General features: G+C 40.1%; 1 protein-coding gene across 1 annotated transcript in view; it reads right to left on the reverse strand.

Moving 5' to 3' along the window:
- Positions 1 to 20,400, reverse strand: part of LOC118026643 (neuroligin-4, X-linked-like) — a 139,361-nt gene that overhangs the window by 8,160 nt on the left and 110,801 nt on the right. The gene's annotated exons all lie outside the window — the stretch shown is intronic.

The following is a 20,400-nucleotide window of genomic DNA, read 5'->3' on the forward strand; positions in this document are numbered from 1 at the left end:
AGGACAATGTTTTTGTTGGGATATTTGTTTCCCTGGCTCTTGGTTAGATATCTAGGAGTGGGATTGCTGTTTTATAGGGCAAATTGATATTTTAAGAAACTGCCACACTGTGTTCCAAATCAGCTGCATCATGGTGCATTTCCATCAGCCGGTATAGGGGTTCCAGTTTCTACATCCTGTAGCCAAGCCTTGCATTATCGTTTTGGTGATAGCCATCTTAAAGGGTGTAAAATGGTGTCTCCTTGTGGTTTTAATCTGCAGCTTGCTAATGACATAGCGATGTCCAGCATCTTCTCATGTACCATCTTCTTTGGTGGGATGTTTGCTCAAATATTTTGCCCATCTTTAAAATGGGGTTCTTTGTCCCCTATTATTGGAATATAAGTGTTCTTTACATTTTTCAGATGCAGGTCTTTTCCCGGAAATATGATCTGCAAATCTTTTCTCCTAGTCTGGGGCTTCTCTTTTGCTTTTCCCAATGGCGTCCTTTGAAGTGCAAAAGTTTGCTTTTAATTTTGACGAGGTCGATTTTATCAATTTTCTTTCAATGCTTGTGCTTTTCATCTCATATCTAAGAAATCCTTGCCTAACCCAAGACCCTGAAGATCTTCTCTTATGCTCTTTCCTACACTTGATCGTAGCCAAAAGGCCAAGAAATGATGTCTTATGCTCTTTCCTAAACGTTTAAGAGCTGTAGTTCTTACACCTTTTAAGTATTTGAGTTACTTCCAGTGTATGATAGGAGGATAGGGTTGAAATTCATTGTTTGCATCTGAATATCCCATTGTTTCAGCACCATTTACTGAAACACTAACTTCTCCCTCATTAAATTCTTGAGACACCATTGCTGAAAGCCGGTTGACTATAAATGCCAGGACTGTATTTATTTCTGGACTCTTTTAATTATATTCCATCCTGCGTTTCTCTCCACAGGAGCCCCCGACTGTCCTGATGAATATAGCTTTAGAGTATGCTTTAAAACGGGGAAGGAGAAGCTCTCCAACTTTCTCCTGCTTTTTCAAGATAGTTTGCTTATTCTAGGTCTTCTGCCTTTCCACACGAATTTTCAAATGAGCTTGTCAACTGAAGAAAAAAACCCCACCCACTGAGATTGTGACAGAAAGTGTTTGCCCAACCGCAATTTTGAATTAATTGTAGATAGCAAGTGTGACCCAGAAACATAATTAGAAATCACCTTTAATGTACTATGTGTACTTAATTTTTCACCCTTTTGTTCTTTTTCAATAAGCTGTTGCTGTATTTTTCCTTGCAAATATAGCTAATTAAATGACCTCAAAACCAACGGAGTTCTCTTAAATATCTAATTTCGTTAGAATCATGAACTATGGAAAAATAGGCTCTGCTGGACTTTATTCCCGAGTAAACTCGTCTTGTGCATGCCAAAAAAAAGGCATTTCAAAACCCATACACACCATGAGTTTTTTTCCTCCCTCTCCACATCTACACCTTCCCCCAAATGCTAGAAAAAATACTCCTTTACATCTAATAATTAGCCTCTCTATCAAACCTCCATGGGGAAATAGCTCTAAATTTTAAAGAGAATATTTAAGCAACTTCAAACAAATATATAACTGTTCCATTATTAAAATTTAAGTATGATTTTATAAATAAAATATCTCAACGTCCCTGGTCCTGAAGGATGTCCATCATTTCTTTATACCTGTTCTTCTCATGTTCCGTTTTTGTGCTCTAACTCCATCATTTTCTGAAGTAAGACTATTTAAAGGAGTACTTTGTACGCTAAATGGAAGAGAAATACTTCGTAGAGAATTTATGAAATTTGGGGAGGAAGCCCACAGAGATAAAGGGCCCTCCTGATCACATCATATGAAGGGTGCATGTTTGTCCCCATGACTCATCACTGCTGACGTTGGCCTTGACCACCTGGCTGAGGTATGTTTGCCAAATTTCTCCACTGTAAAATTACATGTTCTCTGCCTCTCTCCGTATCATACTCTTTGGAAGGAAGTCAATATGCACAGCCAAACCTCAGGAGTAGAGGTTGAAGGAGAGGATCTACATATACTGAGAATATGGTATGATACAGACAAGAGGGAATGAAATTTGTAGATGCAATTAAGAGTAAGAATCAGCTGACCTTTAAATAAGGGAATGATCCAGGATTATCCAGATGGGCGCAATGTAATCAAAAGTGGATTCAGAGTGGATTGAAGAGGGGGCTGTCAACCAAGAAATGCAGGTGTCCTCTATAATTGAAAAAGGCAAGGAAGGCATTTTCCCCTAGATCCTCCAAAAGAAGAATGCCATCTTATCAAAACCTTGATTCTAGCCCAGTGAGATCCCTTTGGGATTTCTGACCTCCAAAACTATAAGATAAATTTGTGTTGTTTTAAGCCACTAACAATGTGGTGATTGATTACAGCAGAAATAAGAAGCTCATAAACCCTGTTTTATTTATTCATTCAGTCATTTATGTCAATATGAGGTTATGGATATTTATTTTATACTTATTTATACAAATTGCTCAAGCATTGGCCAGTGAGAATGCTTTTTACTTGGCTTCTGTGCCCCTTCGATCTATCCCCATCACTGTGATTTGGTTTTGGTTTTATTTGGATTGTTCTGTTTTGTTCTGCTTTGTTAGCGCTCACTTGCTATAAAGTGATCCAGGCTCAGCTTGTCTATTTCCTGCCCCATTTCTAGAATCAGATACTTTTCCAAGGAGCCCAGATTCCTTCTACTTGACATTTGCATTTTACAGGTCAAGAAGCTGAAGGAGACCAAAGGTGGATGACTTGCCCAAGCAATGCAAGACCTAGTTGGGGACCCAGTGACATCATAGACTTTACAGCACACACCCGTGTCTTGAATTCATACTGGCTGGTGACAGAGTAAAAATGTTCACTTCATTCCCTTTACTCATCCTGCTGGTCTCTCTATTACTACAACAGTTATTTCATTATGGCACTATTCTTAAATAAACTGAAATGTTTGCTTAAATGAGGGGGACGGATGCTGCTCTAGGTACTTTATAACCATCTGAAAACTAGTCAGGAATGATTTTGGCCCCCCACTGTACAGATGAGACAACTGGAAGGAACAGAGGTCCAAGTACCTTGATCCAAGAGATCAACCTGCCACAGTTTCGGGATTCCAACCCAGGACCCCAACACATCACGTCAACACAAAAGGCAACATCTGAGCAAATGGGGAAAATTGTTTTAGGCAATGTGGTAAGTTAGTCTCTGGCAAGGTAGCTGTGTTTGGCATCTGGAAATAAATGATAAAACACAGAGATAAGTAAGCCCTAAGACCTTATTTAGGTATAAAATTAAGCCAATGAAGTACAGCTGGTGTTTAGGGCAAGGCACCACCTGGACCTTGGAAATGATGGTTTGAAGGAAAGAAGACATTCTAGAACAGGAGTAAATGCAGAGACCTGTCTGACTGGCAGTGGGTCTCGGAATCATCAGAGTCTCATTTATCAAGCATAGCCCATTCTTAACGCAAGACTGTGGCAATGAACTTGAAGGACACACTTGTGTTTTGGAAACACTCCTAGGCGTTAAGTGATAAAGAGATTTTTTTAAGACATGGCAAGCCATTGCCTCCAAGGACTCAGAATCCTTAGGCAATGCTCTAAATGTAAAATACTACCCAGCTTTATTAAACACTTCTTGATAATCCCTAATTTACCTTGATTTCAACATTATTACATATTTACATTAGCATTGTATGACTTTAGAAAAGAATACCTTGCGGTGATTGTACAATGGAATTTCAATGGGATTTTCTTTAACACAACTGTTTAATCCCATACCCTTAATGACTCTAAGCCAATCAACTCATTCTATTATAAACCCATAAAGCATTTGCTTCGGGCCAAGATGTAAGCTTAATATCTCTCTAGGTGTTTACAGATTTACGCTAAATTAGTTCCATTTTTAAAAGCATGTTATTCTGAGATCCACAAAGTCACTGCTAGCTTAATGATTTCATTTCTTTGGTAATTATATGCAATTTTAGGTATTTATGAAAATCTTTCCAGGTAATGGATTTTGGTTTATATTATTATTACTTTCAGTTTTAGAAACTGGGAAGGATGAAATTCAGCTCAAAATACTTAACAGTATAAAAAACAGTTAATAAGAAGGTGGTAAATAGTGTTAAAATATCTTCAAATGCCTGTCCTTCACCAAGAAAACCCATTCTTGCCACCATGGCCACACCTCCCTGCTGGTCAATATCCCAACAAGCTTCCAAGATTTGGATAAAACCTCTCCTTTGCAGGGTCCCTCCCTAAGAACCCTTAAGAAGTACCTCCCTACTATAGTGTCTAGCTAGCATCCCCCAATACAAAGTTCCCAACGGGAATTCCCATAAAAACAAAGACAAAGATGTGAACATCATAGGAAACCAAGAACAACAGAAAACATAAGGCTACATCTGGTGGATTTCTATCAACCCTATTAAGGAGCCTAAAGAGAGTTCAGTCTTGCTCAAGGATCTTCCTATGGTACTACCACATTGGGAATTGTTCTATAAATGTGATAGGAAATAAAACATTTGGGACCTCCCTGCATGTAGCCATGTATCACAGAGAAGAAGCACCTGTCTATACAAACCAAAAAAAAAAAACGAAAAAACCTAGGAAATGTTGCCTGGGCATTATTTCAGAAAATCTCCTGTCTCCAACATCTCTAGATATGGGTTTAAATTAGACAAAATTTAAACCAGCCTAAACATACAGGTGAGAGAGCGGGTGGGTGCATGGAAATGGCCAGCAGCCAATTGCTGCAGAGTTGGACAATTCAGGAAAAGCCGTAGGTGCTCGATATCCTTTTCCGCACACTCAGCTAGTACAGAGTATTAGAGTGTCCACTAATGCTTAGAGTAACTACTACTTAATTAATACTTAATGTCAACTAATACTTACTTCATGTCTTAGTAAGGGACAGTGCAGCCTGGAAGAGTACCTTGTTGGAAATGGAATTTGAGGGTCAGTTCAATGGGTCAACAACTGCTAAGGGTCTGCATCGGCAAGGAGTCCCCCAGATATGTGTGCTGGAGGCCTGGGGCTGCCCTGTTGAGTGACAAGGACTCGCTGGACTGCTGGTACAGGGAAAGACCTCTCACAGATCCACCTGCTGGCACACATCTTTGGTGGGTACATCCTGACTTGCCCAAAGATAAGGAAAGAGAATGGGAATGGAGTGGCAGAGAACAAAAGATAACCACAACCTTCGGAAAACTCTAAGGGAACATTTAGATAAACCATTGGCCATTTCTCATGGAGTAAAAATAAGATGTAATTTCTTCAGTGCAGAGGCATAAAAAGAGAAGAGCCTGAGACAGAAAGAAGAGGAAGAGCAGGTCAAGGGAGATGTTGAGATACAGGAAGTGTAGAGAGAGAGAGAAATAAAATGCACGCTCTTTGTAAGGAAAAACTCGTAAACCCAAGCGTACCTTAGATAGAAGACGCCACGGAAGTAAGTCTTCAGGGGGAAACTAGGTGCACACTGCGTCTATCCATTTGAACATCTTCATGTAAGGATAATTTGGAAGAGAACTACCATGAGGAGAGAAGAACTTTAATAGAAAGATACTCATGATCAACTCTTGACGTCTCCTCCGGTGTAAAGACCATCAAGGTTTCCAAATGCAGGAAATCACAGGGTGCTCTGCAGCAGAAGGGCATTTCAAATGGCAACCATACACCAAACAAATTTACCGTAAGGAATCCGAGCACATTCTGATGTGTCTTCTGGTGACCACTCTGATGAATAAAATGTTCATTTCTTTTAAAAGAAGACTATGTCATGAGCCACCAGGAATTATGTTTATGGTAGGGATGCTGAACATGGTTCAACGGGAAGAAAGGGTGGTATTTCATTGGTCTCATGAACCATGGAAAGAGCAAAGTTGAATGGAAACCAAATGAAAGATCAAAGGCAAACTAAGGATTTGAAAGACAGCAAATAGCATTTGGCACAATTGATATGTTTCATTAAAGGATTTGAGTATCTGGAATATTTACTTTGACGGAACATTTTTGTAATCCTGCCAATGAAGTGCAGACATATCCTTACATGGAACATGCCCTGGAGAAGGGTGAACAATGTGAGTTTCCACTAAAAGCGTAAACAAGTAAATGATGTCACGATCATCATTTTTCAAGATACTGCTGCAAGTTCTAGTCAATATGTTAAAAATATGTCATGAGAACTGAAAATATTCAAAAGGAGACACAATAAAGTCATTCTTGCATATGATTATGTACACGGGGGAAATAATTCAGAACATCAACTAAATAAATTAGGGTAGATGAGGTATTAGTTATGATGGTATGAAATCAATACACAAAATCAATTTTCATACATACGAACATTAACATATCTAAATAGAAAGCCGTTTCATATTAACAATAATAAATGGTCTGATCATACCTTATGAAGCATGTAAGACACACTGTATAATATAAAATCTGAGATACATAAAAGACTTGTCTTTAATCAGAAGCTTCTGGTGGCAGAAATTTAGTGTGTAACAATATCAATATATTTTTAAAAATAGTAAGATTTTTTGGCAACAACAAAATCATTCTAACATCGATTCTGAAAAAAAATATGTAAGTGTCAATAATTCTGGCTTGAAGAAGGTAAAACCAGTTCTTCTGCCCTCATTATATTATTTATTGTACTTTCAATAATTTTAGCCTGAGTATGATGAAGTCTTTCTATTTAGAAAGTACCACTAGCTAAATATTTGAAAAAGAGGGAAGCATAACAAGTTCATCTTAGGGCAAAATAAATTCTGGATTAATTAAATATTTATACTTAAAAAAGCAATGATTATGTTTACCAAAGTATTCTATAAGGTTTAGGGTGAGATTTTGAGCCAACATATATTTATTAAGAAAGACAGCATTTATTAATAGAGATGCTGACATTTTTGCATTATACACACATATACACATACATACACACATGATTATATGGTCAGGTTTTATTGTGACATTCTCTGCATGTGGCCATGATTGTCTATGCAGACACACACCCATATACACACATACAGATATATGCGTGTACTTTTATCATTTATTAAACAGTATATATTTATATGTGTACATAAATATATATAACTTAAAATGATAAATAATAGAAGCAAATGTATATAAAATGTACATATATACATTTTAATGAATAATAGAATCAGTCAGGAAATATATATGTATATTTTGTACAAACACATACACATATACATATATATTTAATAAAGAATAGTATCACTCAGGAAGTATATATATTTAAATTTATACATAATACATATTTATTTGTATACATGTTTATTTTGTATATCTATAATATGTATTTATTTTGTATATGTACTTCTAACATACAAATATATAAAATATAAATATTTAATAAGTATTAATAAGTATTTATTATATATATTTAAATTTATATATAATATATATTTATTTTGTATACATTTATTTTGCATACATATAATATATATTTATTTTGTATATATACTTATACAAATATATAAAACATATTTAATAAGTATGTATTATATATTTATATATATTATAAATATTTAATGAATATTATTATATATTTATATGATAAATATTTGGTAAGTATTGATAAGTATTTATTATATATCTATATATTATATTATAAATATTGAATGAGTATTTATTATTTATCTATATTATAAATATTTGGTATTAATAAGTATGTTATATATTTATATTATAAATATTTAATGAGTATTATTATTTATGTATTATAAATATTTTATACATATTAATAAGTATTTAACAGGTATTAAATATATAAATACATGCTTAATTAAATATAATATATAAATATTTGCATTTTCTGTATATATGTAAGACAAATTTATATTATGTAAGTCTACATAAAATAAAGAAAAGGGAGGCTCGCTGAAGGGAATCCAAAGGAGAAGTCACGTTGTGTCCATCAGCCATGTTAGTAAGTCAGGGACAGAAAGGGAACGGAAACGAGTCGTGAAGAACAGAAGCGGGATGATGGGGAAGATGGAGAGAAGCAGATACCTGAGGGAAACCAGAGCTGAGCATGAAGATGGTATTTCTGAGTTACCAGCCCTGTCGTTCGCAGAATAATGCAAGGGGAGGTAAGCCGTAGCAAAGGCATCAAAGGCTCTGCTGACTGTCCCCACCCCGGGGGCCCCACATGCCCGGCTGGGATGACTGAGGGCTAGAGATTCAGGTATGCAGGCATCCTCAGCTATGCAGGATTTCCCAAAGAAGCCAAAGGTGCTGGCCAGCCAGAAAATGCTCCAGGAGGCACGTGGCGGAAGGATGAGATGAAGCATGAAAGCCTGGAAGGGCAAAGAGCGTCCTAGTGTGGTGGCCATCCATCCCTCCTTCTGCTCCTGCGAGTCTCCTCATGCACCCTTTCCTGGGGCTCCAACCCATTTCCATGCACTTGGAACAATGTGTGCTCTGTCTGCCCATGTGCTTGCCGTAGCTCCCCAAACGTCTTTAGGACGATGACAAACACACAAAAGTCTCTCTCCCCTGAAAAAAGTCTCTGCAATGCCAAGTGCAGATGATGACGGAGCAAGATCTATCAGGTTCTGGTAGAAAACCTTTGCCAACCCATCCTTTAAGAAGGTATTTTCAGAGATGAACAGACTCCAAGACTATATCCTCCCCAATGCCTAGTAGAATTCCTAGGAAGCAACACTCCAATCATCTAATAAATCAAGCACAATTAAACTCCACGAAGCTCACGAATTCAAGGAGGATGAAGTCAAAATAAAGGTAAAGAATGGGGAAATTATGGCCCAGAAGAAATAAAAATTATACACAGAAAAATCACCATTTAAAATACCTTATGAAGTACTAGAACAAGGCCAAGTAAACATCATTTGCCAAAAGAATATTTTCACTTAATAATGCAATAAAAAACTATGTATGACAACCACACCCAATAGTTTTTAAAAATTTCAAGTTGTAACAGAAGAAACTGAAGATGAATGGAAGGTTGCAAATGATTGTACTGTGTTCAAGTGAAGAAATTCATGCAAAATAATTTTTTTAAATCCTAACAACAAACAAACAAAAAAAAACCAGTCCCTACAAATCAGGGTGTGATACTTTCTCCATAGTACCTGTTGTCTTCTTCAGAGATGCAACCTCACAGCATTTGGGCAGCTATAACACAAAAGCACAGATGAAGGGGGTCTTAAAAAACAGACACTTGTTTCTCACATTCTAGAGGTTGGAAGTCCAAGATCAAAGTGTCCACAGATTTGGAATTTGCTGACACCTGCATCTTGGTTCATATGTGGCGATCTGCTCATGGGGTTGTCACATGGCTGAAAGGGCAAGGGAGCTCTCTGGGGTTTCCTATTCAAAAACACTAATCCCATCATGGGGGGTTCCCCCTGATGATCTGATCACCTCCGAAAGGCCCCACCCACCTCCTAATACCATCAACTTGGGGGTTAGCCATTCAACCAGTGAAATCTGGGAGAACACATTCAGGCCATACCAGATGCGTAGACAATATTTATGTGCATGAATTCATTTCATAGGATGCTTTGTTCCTCCTTTCATGACTATGTGAAATGCCCATGTGGGAAACACAGCATAGAGCCAGGACCAAAATCTCCATTTCTTCCCTGTCAGAACTACAGAATGCTTTGCATAGGAAGGCAAGTTGAGTCTTCCTACTGTCCATTTGTTCTAAAAAGCTAGGGCTGAGTAGATGCACCGCAAGGAGACTCTGTCTTTGCTCTTATGAAGCCCATAGTCTCCTAGAATATGAGACGATTAATTTAATAATCACACCAAATTTTTAAGTTCCTACCGTGAAAAAATTATGCATGGGCTGGTTACCATGTGACTATAACATGGCAATATACATCTTGGCAACCCACTAATAATCTGTCGTGGTTGGGGGAATTTCCCCTGAAGAAGCAAAGGAGACGTGCCCTGAACCAGGATTTAAAAAGATGAAAAGACATGAGAAAACATTTCAGAAAAGGGTCAGGAGAGTCCGATAAAAATGAAACCGGGGAGTTAGGCAGCATCAGACCATGGGCAGAGCTTGGGGGTGGACGGTCATGCACTGAACAGCATCCCCAAAACTCATGCTGTGAGAAGTCAGCGTGAGACCTTATTTAGAGGGTCTTTGTCAATGTCATTAGACGAAATCCTCTTGGATTTATGGTGGCCTCTCAATCCAATGATTGGTGTCTTTCCAAGAAGAGAAGACAGATGGAGACACAGAGACAAGGAAGTGACGTGGACATGGAGGCAGAGAACCCACTAGCCAAGGAACACCGGGGGTTACTGGGAGCCCCACCAGCAAAGAGGGAGGCAAGGGACGGGTAGGTTCTTCCTCAGAGCCTCCAGAGGAAACCAACCCTGCCCACACCTTGATCCTGGACTTCTGGGCTGCTGAGCTGTGACGGAATACATTTCTGTCGTTGTAAGCCACCAAATTTATGGTAGTTTGTTATGGGAGTTCCAGGAAACTCCTATAGTGGGCATTTAACAATGGGGTGGTGAGCATACCCTAAGGCAACGCCTAGTGAGTCAATCCCTTCTAGAATCCCAGCTAATTGGGTATGAGCTGCACCTGTTAGATGACAGAAGCGTCCTCCTGGGATCTGGTTACATTACTTGGACTTGAGATGTGATGCCAAGGGCTTGATTAGAATATGCTGCTGTGTAGGATTCTTGCTCAGCCGACCTGAGTAAGAGACTGCCCATGTGGTAAAGGGGCTTTTGGCAGCCTGCAGGAGCTGAAGGCAGACTTCACTGGTTGCTGGCGAGAAAGGGACCACGATCCGACAACCACAAGGGACAGAAACCTGACCACACCGCGGTGAGCTCGGAAAAGCAGGAGCCCCAGACAGGAAGGCAAGGGTAGCTGATACCTGTGTCTCCGTGGGACCCTGAGCAGGGAACACAGCTGAGATACACCCAAATTCCTGACCCACAGAAACTACGAGGTGAGACATGAGCATGATGTTCAGCCACCGAGTTAGTGGTAATTTGGTTAGCTGCCAAGGAAGACTAGAACCTGTGGGCCACCAAGGTAATCCTTTGAAAGGGATGGCATCCTCTGTCATCTGCTCTCTCTGACTGCCCATCTCTAGTTAGGGAAGGAATCTGTGCAGCCAGCCCCACACATTCCCTCCAATTCCAGGTAATGTGCATTCTGTTCGGGACTCAAGCAAGGCAGGACCAGCAAGCCATCTGGAGTCTAGCCATGTGCACGGGCATTTGGGCTGCCCGTCCTTTATTGGAATTAAAGAGCATCACAGATAGCACGATTTAGCCATGGCTTCTAAACGCCTAACAGACAAGGCACCCGGCAGCCCTCAAGGTATTTCCGAGTGTAGGCAAACGTTCCTTTATGAGCCCCTGACATCTCAAATTGTACCGCCACTGGAGAGAGAAAACAGTATCTGGACTGCATCTGAGTTTCCCGGGGTGTGCTTTGTAAAGCTTTCTCTGGTGAGCTTTGGCTCTTTTTCTTTGTCTGTTTCCCCTTTTGATTTATGTCCCTCTGTCCACCTTGGTTCCATGAGCCCCCACTGAGCCAGCATGCTCAGCGGGGTGGACATCCATCATATGACACATGAGATTAACGATAGAGGCTGGAAAGATCCGGACAGAGGTGGATAAAGGAAAGGAATTCCCCACGAGCCTGGAGCCTGCCTTGTCTGCCAAGCCCCACGATGCCCTTTCGGTGTGTAAAGAACAGACATGTGGACCAAGGTGCGATGCTTCGGTAGAGGCCGCAATTATCTGCATCGTCCGAGGGCATGTACATAGAGCCATAACTCGGTACGGAGCAAGCATTCCCACGTCCGGCACACATTCCAAGGAACACAAATCATTCCCTTAGCAGCTTGTGAGCAATCGGGAAAGCTTGTGTTTCTCCATTTGTTCATGCAGCAGACTGGAACTCCATGAGCACGCTGGCTCGGGGCCGGGCAGAGCCGCAGCGAGCGTCCCCAGCCTCGCCCAAGGGGAGGCAAGCCAACGGGTTCCTTGCAGCTGGGATGGCACAGGATCATCACAAAAATGAGGAGCCAAAGAGGGTTTTTGTTTTTTTTTTTTGAACGGTCAAATCACTGTCCTTACAAGAATGTGGCGATACATTACCATCTAGAGAAGCGGCAACCTCCCTGAGTTATAGCATCCTTTCATTGCCATGGAAATCCTTCAGAAAACACTACCACGTTTTCCAACAGCATTCCCTACACATAATCCAAATTGATTCTGGCTCCTCAAAAAAAAAAAAGGAATCTTTCAGTGCCCATTTTACTTTGGAAGCTCTCAAAAATGGTGAGCTAACTAAGACTTTCGAAGGAGAGGTATTATATTTCGGTTGGATGCTCTCCTTCCTATTGGAAAGGAACACCAGGAAACCATCACTTTAGTTGCCACGTGACATCACATGATGTTTTTCAGGTCACCTGGAAGAGTGTCCTTCCTTTACTCATGACAATAGGGCCACCTTTGTATTCCAGAGTAATCTGCAAAGAGAGTAACGATCTATAATAATCCAAGCACAGACGCTACTAAAAATCAATAGGTTGCGTGTATTATGAGCATTCGTTAGGAACTAATGATTATTTCCAAGTAAAATCTTTTTGGCTGTCATTTACCAAAGAGACGGAGTTAAGACACATAAGGATTTTTCTTTTTTTTGTCCCCACACGACAACCTCTCATGTTCTTTGGAGGAATAGTAAGGTGAGCTGCATTCTAAAATCCATCCAATTTAACCACAGATCCAAAAAAAAGTGTTCCGTTTGACCCATTTCTTCCAGTGCTGTGTTTGGAATTCTTGGAGGAGGATAAACGTACACATCTGAAAAGAGCAGTGAAAGAGGAATTAAATTCGGACTGGGGATTCTCCACAGTGATTTGATGCCTGATGAAAGCTGCAGGCTTGCCTTCCTTGCAGGCTTCTGTGGTTCTCCCTTAGGACCCCCAGAACAACCCTCGGTCTCCCAGTGTCAGTCAGCCACATCATTCAGGTGGACGAAGGGTCAGCTACACTACCGTCTCAGCAAACACAGCTCACAGTGATGGGAGGCTGGTGGCCAGCAGCTAAACTCACTGAGCGGAAAAGCTCTCCAACTGCCTAAAACCCTCGAGTATCTGGCATATGTCTGCTTTCCTCCTGCCACCTTGGAAGTCCAAATCCACCCAAGTGGGAGTATCCATTTGCCACTTTACTATTCCAGTCCTGTTTCCTAAGAGAGGGACACTTGATGCAAACTATCTGTTGACAACGTTAAGCTTCTCTAGTGTCAACCCTATACCATCATCCATGATGGATGCAGTAATTTTGTTGTTCATACCCTATTCCTATTTCATTAAACCCAAATGAGGAGTCAACACCATCAGGACAGAGCTGTAACGGTTAAGTGGGCAATTTCACGCCGTGGAGGGATGGGGAAGTGGAGCCGTGTGATAAACCTCAGCGTAAGAGATTGAAAACTAAAGCCAAGCTCAATGTCACGCAAGTGACCACTTTTCTGTTTTGTTTTGTTGGGGCTAAAGGAAGAAGTCAACCTCCCTATCAGAATTGCCTGGAAACATGTGTTAATTGGACAGCTAGATGAGTATGTGTAACATGCACTATTGCTTTGAAACCAAATAATTAGGGAGAACTGACAGGAGATCAGCCAACACTGCATTAGCATCTTTTAACCAGATATTATGAGTTGACAGACTGAGTGAAGCCGAGCAGATTGGGACCAGTTCGCTGTGAAGATAAATTCTATTAATGAATCCAACATGCATGGCTTTGGACACAGAGTTACAAAACGGTTCATAGGTCACCAAGACAGGGAGGCTATTGACAAAAGTCAGCAGAAGGAGGTGGATGGCCTTTTATCTAAGCAAATGTCGGTGGTAATCGGATCAGCCTAAAGATCAACCAATTTCTTAGCTCCTGGGGAGGGACTTCAGTGATGCTATGAATATTTTTAATGATACAGGTTTCATGAAAGAAAGCAGCATAGGTACACAAAGAGAACAGTCTGAGACACCAGCATCCAATAGGGACGTTATCAACGGTGCTGACGTAAGACGTCAAGGTGATTTGAACCAATAGTCCGTACTGTCCTAGGATCATGTTTGAAAACACAAGTATGGCAAAATGCAGTTTTATAACGTTGACGGAGTAATGTGCCTACATCCTTGGTTTTTGCCTAGATGAAGAGGCACTATTTCGCCGGCTATGGGAAAAGGGATCTAGGAACGTGGCCACAAGAAAGCGGATTTTTGCCTGCTGTCGAGAGGTGGTTTGATTCTGCAGAATCAGAGGCTGCATAGGGATTACAGGGTCTCAAACAATTTTTACACACACACCAAGGCTGAGAGGACCAGGCAGACACCCAGAGGAAGTTCAATAGTATGAAAACCATGAAGAGGCTCAAAATCATTTAGAATAAGAACCAGCGACTACTCTATTAATAGTTTATCAAGCAGATTAAGTTACAAAGTGCCTTTAAATCTTTTTCATATTTAAAACAATTACAGTGTACATCGTGTCTATATGTAAGGCTCACAGGTGTCATGATCACGTGATTACGGCTGACCCTCAAGCTGATTTAACGTGATGCATCTCCACGGAGGCTCGAAGTTCTCATTTTTTGCAAAGTCTACTTTTTTTCCTGGTAATTGATTACATGGTGTGATGTAAAGGAAGATGTTACATAAATCGAACCATTACAAGAAGAAGGAGAAGAGGAAGAAGAAGAAGAACCACCACCAACAACAACCTTTATTTCCAAACTGGTAGAATGAAGTGTAAGTCAACACGAAAATGCCTCCCCATGAGCCAAAAGCAACTTAGCTTCACACTCACTGTGGGTAGAAACTACATTGAGTTCCAACCTAAAAAGTTCTTGACGTAACAGGTCTGATCGACTCATCATAACAAAATAAAACTTTTACATGTAGTATAATGAACACTTCAAATTTTGAAAGATCAACGAAGAGATGTTATAGACACAGTGAAATTAATCAACACGGTACAGCATCTTAGGGTTTGGGGTGGAATTTCAAGCATCATAATCATACTGAAGGGACAAGAAGTTTCCAGTAAGTTTTGATAAAACATGTATATATATATATATATACACACACATATACATGTATGTAACATACATATAATAACTGAAGCATTGGTAGCTAGGATATAGAAGAAATTACAGTTTTCACCTCTAAGACTAATTTTAAGATTTATTTGAGAGAGAGCACATGAGCAGGGGAAGGGGCAGAGGGAGAAGCAGACTCCCTTCTGTGCAGGAACCCCGATGCAGGGCTTGATCCCAGGACCCTGCAATCATGACCTGAGCCGAAGACAGACCTTTAACCGACCAAACCACCCAGGCACCCCAGACTAATTTTTTTTAAAGATTTATTTATTTGAGAGAAAGCACATGCACACAAGCAGGGGAAGGGGCAGAGGAACAGAGAAAATCTCCAGCATACTCCCCATTATGCACAGAGCCCAATGCAGGGCTGAATACTAGCACCCTGAGATCATGACCTGAGCCGAAATCAAGAGCCAACAGCTTCACCAACTGAGCCACCCAGGTGCCCCTAAGACTAATTTTTAATAGTCACCATTTGATGTAGACAATTTTGATGTAGACAATGTGTTCAAGACATCCAGCTATGTGACTTGAAAAAAGCAAATCAAAGTTTCCACTATACAAACATCATTAAAGACTGCATGAAAAAAACTATCTGGTAGAAAAACAAAAGGAATGGAATACAGACAAAATAGTTATTCTGTTTAAATTGTTATTCAAATCCCTCCCTGAATTATTTTGCAGGTTTATAAAAATGACCAGTTCGTTGTTAGCAATTTTTATTTCGAGCATATTACAAGCAAAGGGAATTTTACGCTTTTTTAGGAAAAGGCCTATCAAATTAACAAGTTAAAAATAAATTTGGTACATTAAGTTTACCTATAATTAAAATCATTAAACATGGTTTCAAACAAGCAAGATCAATTGTGAACAATGCACTTTTATATCAGATGCTTTGTCTGTAGACAATCTGAAATTCTATGCCATCTGCATCACCTACTTAAAAATACTGACTTAAGAATACACAACAGAGGATTATGGATTCAATATGATGGATGTGCTTCCGTTCATTAAAGGATGAATCACTGAAAACTTAGTATAAAGATAATCCTAAAATACCTGACCTTTGGTCTCCTGAAAAATTAATCATGGAGCTATTTTATAGTGAAGAAAACACAAGGAATCCATATGAGAATCCGTATTGATCAAAATGTATTAGATTTTGGAATTAACTCAAAAACATGCATTGCTAACTGGAATTAAAAACAAAACAAAACAAAAAAATATGCATTGGACCACAGCAGACTTCAACATGTGGGCTGGAGTCACTACTGTGTATTTGGACAACTTCCAGAAAAGCAGTGAATATGATTTTGTTGGTAGCTGTATGTCACCTCCCAGTGCAAAGGAAATTCGTAGTATCTATAAGTTAATCTCTCTGTTAATGGTAATTCTCTGGTAAAGTAAGAGAAGCCGAAAGATTCAACCATTCATGGGAATGAAATCAAGCTCAGCTGTAACACTGCTTAGAGCGGAAGAAGACAACAGAGGCATAAAGCACCCCTTGACAAATTTCAGCCCACACTGATGGGGTTTTCTTCCATTTTTCACTATTGTCTGAGATCCACAATCATCACCTTAAAACATCTGTTGCCTTATTCTCTAATTATCTACCCCACACATGCTGGCAGTTAATTATACATTCTCTTATTCCGTAATTACAATCTTGTTGGTTTTCCCAACAAGACTTGAAGCTCCTCATGAACTGCATCAAAACCTGAGATTCTTTTGTGCTAACCGCCCTACCTGCATGGCATGGGATCTTCCCAACAAATTGTTTCTGCCTGATAATAATCAAATGTCACAACATTCAGTGGGTTGAGAAGAGGGTAACCCAAACTTCAGCTGGGACACCACAATAAGACCGTGACCAGAAAGGATGAGAACTTCAGCCAGCCACTTATTTACTGAGAAAACACTTGGTTTTGCTCCTTTTATCTCAACAAATACGGTTTTGATGTCATACCTTGTTTTCTTTTGCATCACACCAAGTACCTTGTTTTGTTTTGTTTTGTTTTGTTTTTCCACATGGCTCAAGGACTCTTTCCTGAGCCAAGGAATTTCAACAAAATACCTAATATTTTATCAGGCGCATATGTAATTATATAGTTAGCTGCCTCCCCCTTACTACACTTGGGCAGAAATTGATACATTTTTCTTTTTCCGTTTGCGTAAATCATTCACAGTGGTACAACTTTAGTTACGGAGAATCCAAAACCATAAACTCGCTTCTTTCTCTTACTCATTGCTATTGTTTGAAGAATCTGTGCTGTTTATATTTCAGGGCAAACCCTGAGAGTTGTTCCAACTCAGACACGGAGAATTGCAGGGAAACAGGCAACCTATTAACTCTTTTCAAACCCTAAGAGCATAGACACAAAAACGCTCAGAATCCTGTGGGACCTGGTAGATAAGTTTCTTTCTTTGGGTTTCCAAGATGGAGCTAGTGATACCTTCTCTTCCTTGGAGTTGTAAGAGTCATGACTTTGCAAACAGCCTTAGTTCCCATATTAGCATTCTTAATTCTTGATTCTCGCCCAGCAAAATGCTAGCCCTGGAGAAATCCCAACTTTCATCCAGTGCACACCTGCACCCTTGCCCATGAGCATAGATGAAGGAAAACACGGACCCATGCTGACTGGTCTCACTTTCAATTCATGATCATAAATGTGCAGGAGGTTCAAACTGGAGATCATACTGAATTTCTCCAAAAATTTTCCTTTGAAGATTCCCTAAACAACCAACACCTTCTCTGGCTTCCTGCCATCCCCAAACCCCCTTGTCCCATCTTCCCTGTTGGTTTATGATCTCACAATTTTTTTTTTCAGTGTAGGAAGAAGCAACAATCTAAAGAGAACATCCATAAGTCCCCATGAACCCATTTACCCGTACACCAGCCAACAACTACCCCATCTTCTGTGCTCCTTTGTTTCCCTATAGGTAAATGGTAGGGCTCCCACCTAAGACTAACTATTACCCATCCAATTCCATCAGTTTACCAATCCAACAACAAGACACCCCTCTCTTGCTAGACTGGAATCGCTTTCCTCTTGCAGAGGAAATCCAATCTGCTGATTGTGTTATTATTCGAAGTACGTTCCAGTCCCCTGTGGGGAAAAAAATATACCCTGGCTGCTCTTTGATGGCAGGCTTGGCCAAAAGACTTACAGTGTCCCTCCCTGGGAAGAATTTTATTGCCCCACCTCAATGACATGAGATATACCTGTTTGATATGTTTTAGCCAATCATGCATGAACAGAATTTAAGAGTGCCATTTCTAAGAAAAATCCTTGAGAAAGCTGATGTGGCTCTGCCATGTTTCCCTTCCACTTTGCCAGAACATCAGAAATGTGTCTGCACCCTTATGTTGGGTCCTGGAATGAAAAGAGATGGAGAAGAGCTGAAGCGAATCCCTGAAGAACGCACAACATGAGAGAGAAATAATGCTCTCTAGTCACATGTCCTTGACATTTTAGGGATATTTGTTAATGCAGCATAAGGCAAGCTAAACTGATTGATACAACATGCCTCTAGATCATTCCTATTGCACGATCTAGAGATCGTTAGATGTGCTATTAGACCTTCCATCATATGAGAAATACAATAACTTTCTCTTGGGTTTATATATCCCTCCAACTGTTGCCTAGTTCTCTGCTCCTTTACAGGAAATCTCTTTAAAATTGTCGTCTACACACCCAGACTCCAATTCCATGGCTCCTATTCACCACTAAAGTTACTCCAACCAGGCTGGTCCACGTAACATGTCACCAAAATTACTGCTACTCTGGTAAAACTTGCCCATGACCTCCAGGCTGCTACGTCGGTGGACTCAGACTCTGTTTTCTCCTTTCTGTTTTTTATCTTCAGACTCTTCATGACTCTAAATACCACCTATGTGGACTAGTCCAACATTTTCCTCCTCAGCATGGACCTGTCTCTTGAGATTCCCCTAAACTCAGACATCCACTCATCTATGGGGTATCTTGTCTCTGATGTCCTATATTCATTTCAAAGTCAAACTCCCAAGCCTCAATTCATCCTCAAGATTCTCTCCACCAGCACTTTCTCCAATTTCATCCATGAACACCTCCTTCCTTTTCCATGCTTAGGTCAACCAATTTGGATTCCTTTCCTTTCCCCACATTCTACATGCAAATCATTTGCAAATCTTATTTTCAAAAATAGAAGAAAGCCAAGCAATTTTCCCCACCTCACTACTCCCATCCTAGATGTACGGTCATAATTTCTCATGGTGACTCTTAAATGAGCCTTCTAACCAGTCTCCTGCTTTCTGCTCTTGCCCCTACAGGCTAATCTCAGCAAGGCAGCTAACGTGGTTCTTTAAAACACACCTCACCATGTCAGTCACTCCTCTGCTTAAATGCCGCCAATTTTTCTCCTTTTGTTCCCAGAATTAAAGTCAAAGTTCTTAATGGCTTCATCCCACTTGAATCCCAGTCACCCACTGCTATCTAGCGGTCTTCCCCAACACAATGGGAATGCTTCCACCCCAGGGCCTTTGCACTGGTACGTTCCTTCTGCCTGGAACACCCTTCTGGTACATCATCGAGGCTTCCTCTGTCACCTCTTTCAATTCTTTACTCAGGCTTTTCCTTTTCAGTGAGGTCAAATTGTCCACCGTGCCTACATTTGTACTTTCCTCCACAATCCTGATTCTCCTTATCCCCTTTTCATTTTTATCATAACACCCCTCACCTTCCAAAATAATATGTAACTTATTTAATTCTTAATTTTCCAGGGTCCCCATAAAATATAAATTGCACTAGGCAGGAAATTTTGTCTACTGGGTATGTTGATGCATCTACAATGCTTAGAATACATGATGTGAAAGAGGGAATCAGTAATAAAAATAAAATAATCGAAAACAATATAATGGCAATGTTTTTGGAATTACATGATGTAAAGCATGAAAATGAACGTTTAAAAATCTTAGAGAATGGGCGCCTGGGTGGCTCAGTTGGTTGAACGACTGCCTTAGGCTCAGGTCATGATCCTGAAGTCCCTGGATCGAGTCCCGCATCGGGCTCCCTGCTCGGCAGGGAGTCTGCTTCTCCCTCTGACCCTCCCCCTTCTCGTGTGCTCTCTCTCTCATTCTCTCTCTCAAATAAATGAATAAAATCTTTTAAAAAAATCTTAGAGAATAAATTATTTGAAAAGTTGAATTTCAGGTGAGTTCAGAGAGAACCATTTAAGGACACATCAAGAA

The sequence above is a fragment of the Mirounga leonina genome, unplaced genomic scaffold, assembly GCF_011800145.1.
Source record: "Mirounga leonina isolate KUSES-001 unplaced genomic scaffold, KU_Mleo_1.0 Mir_268, whole genome shotgun sequence".
Taxonomy (NCBI): Eukaryota; Metazoa; Chordata; class Mammalia; order Carnivora; family Phocidae; genus Mirounga; species Mirounga leonina.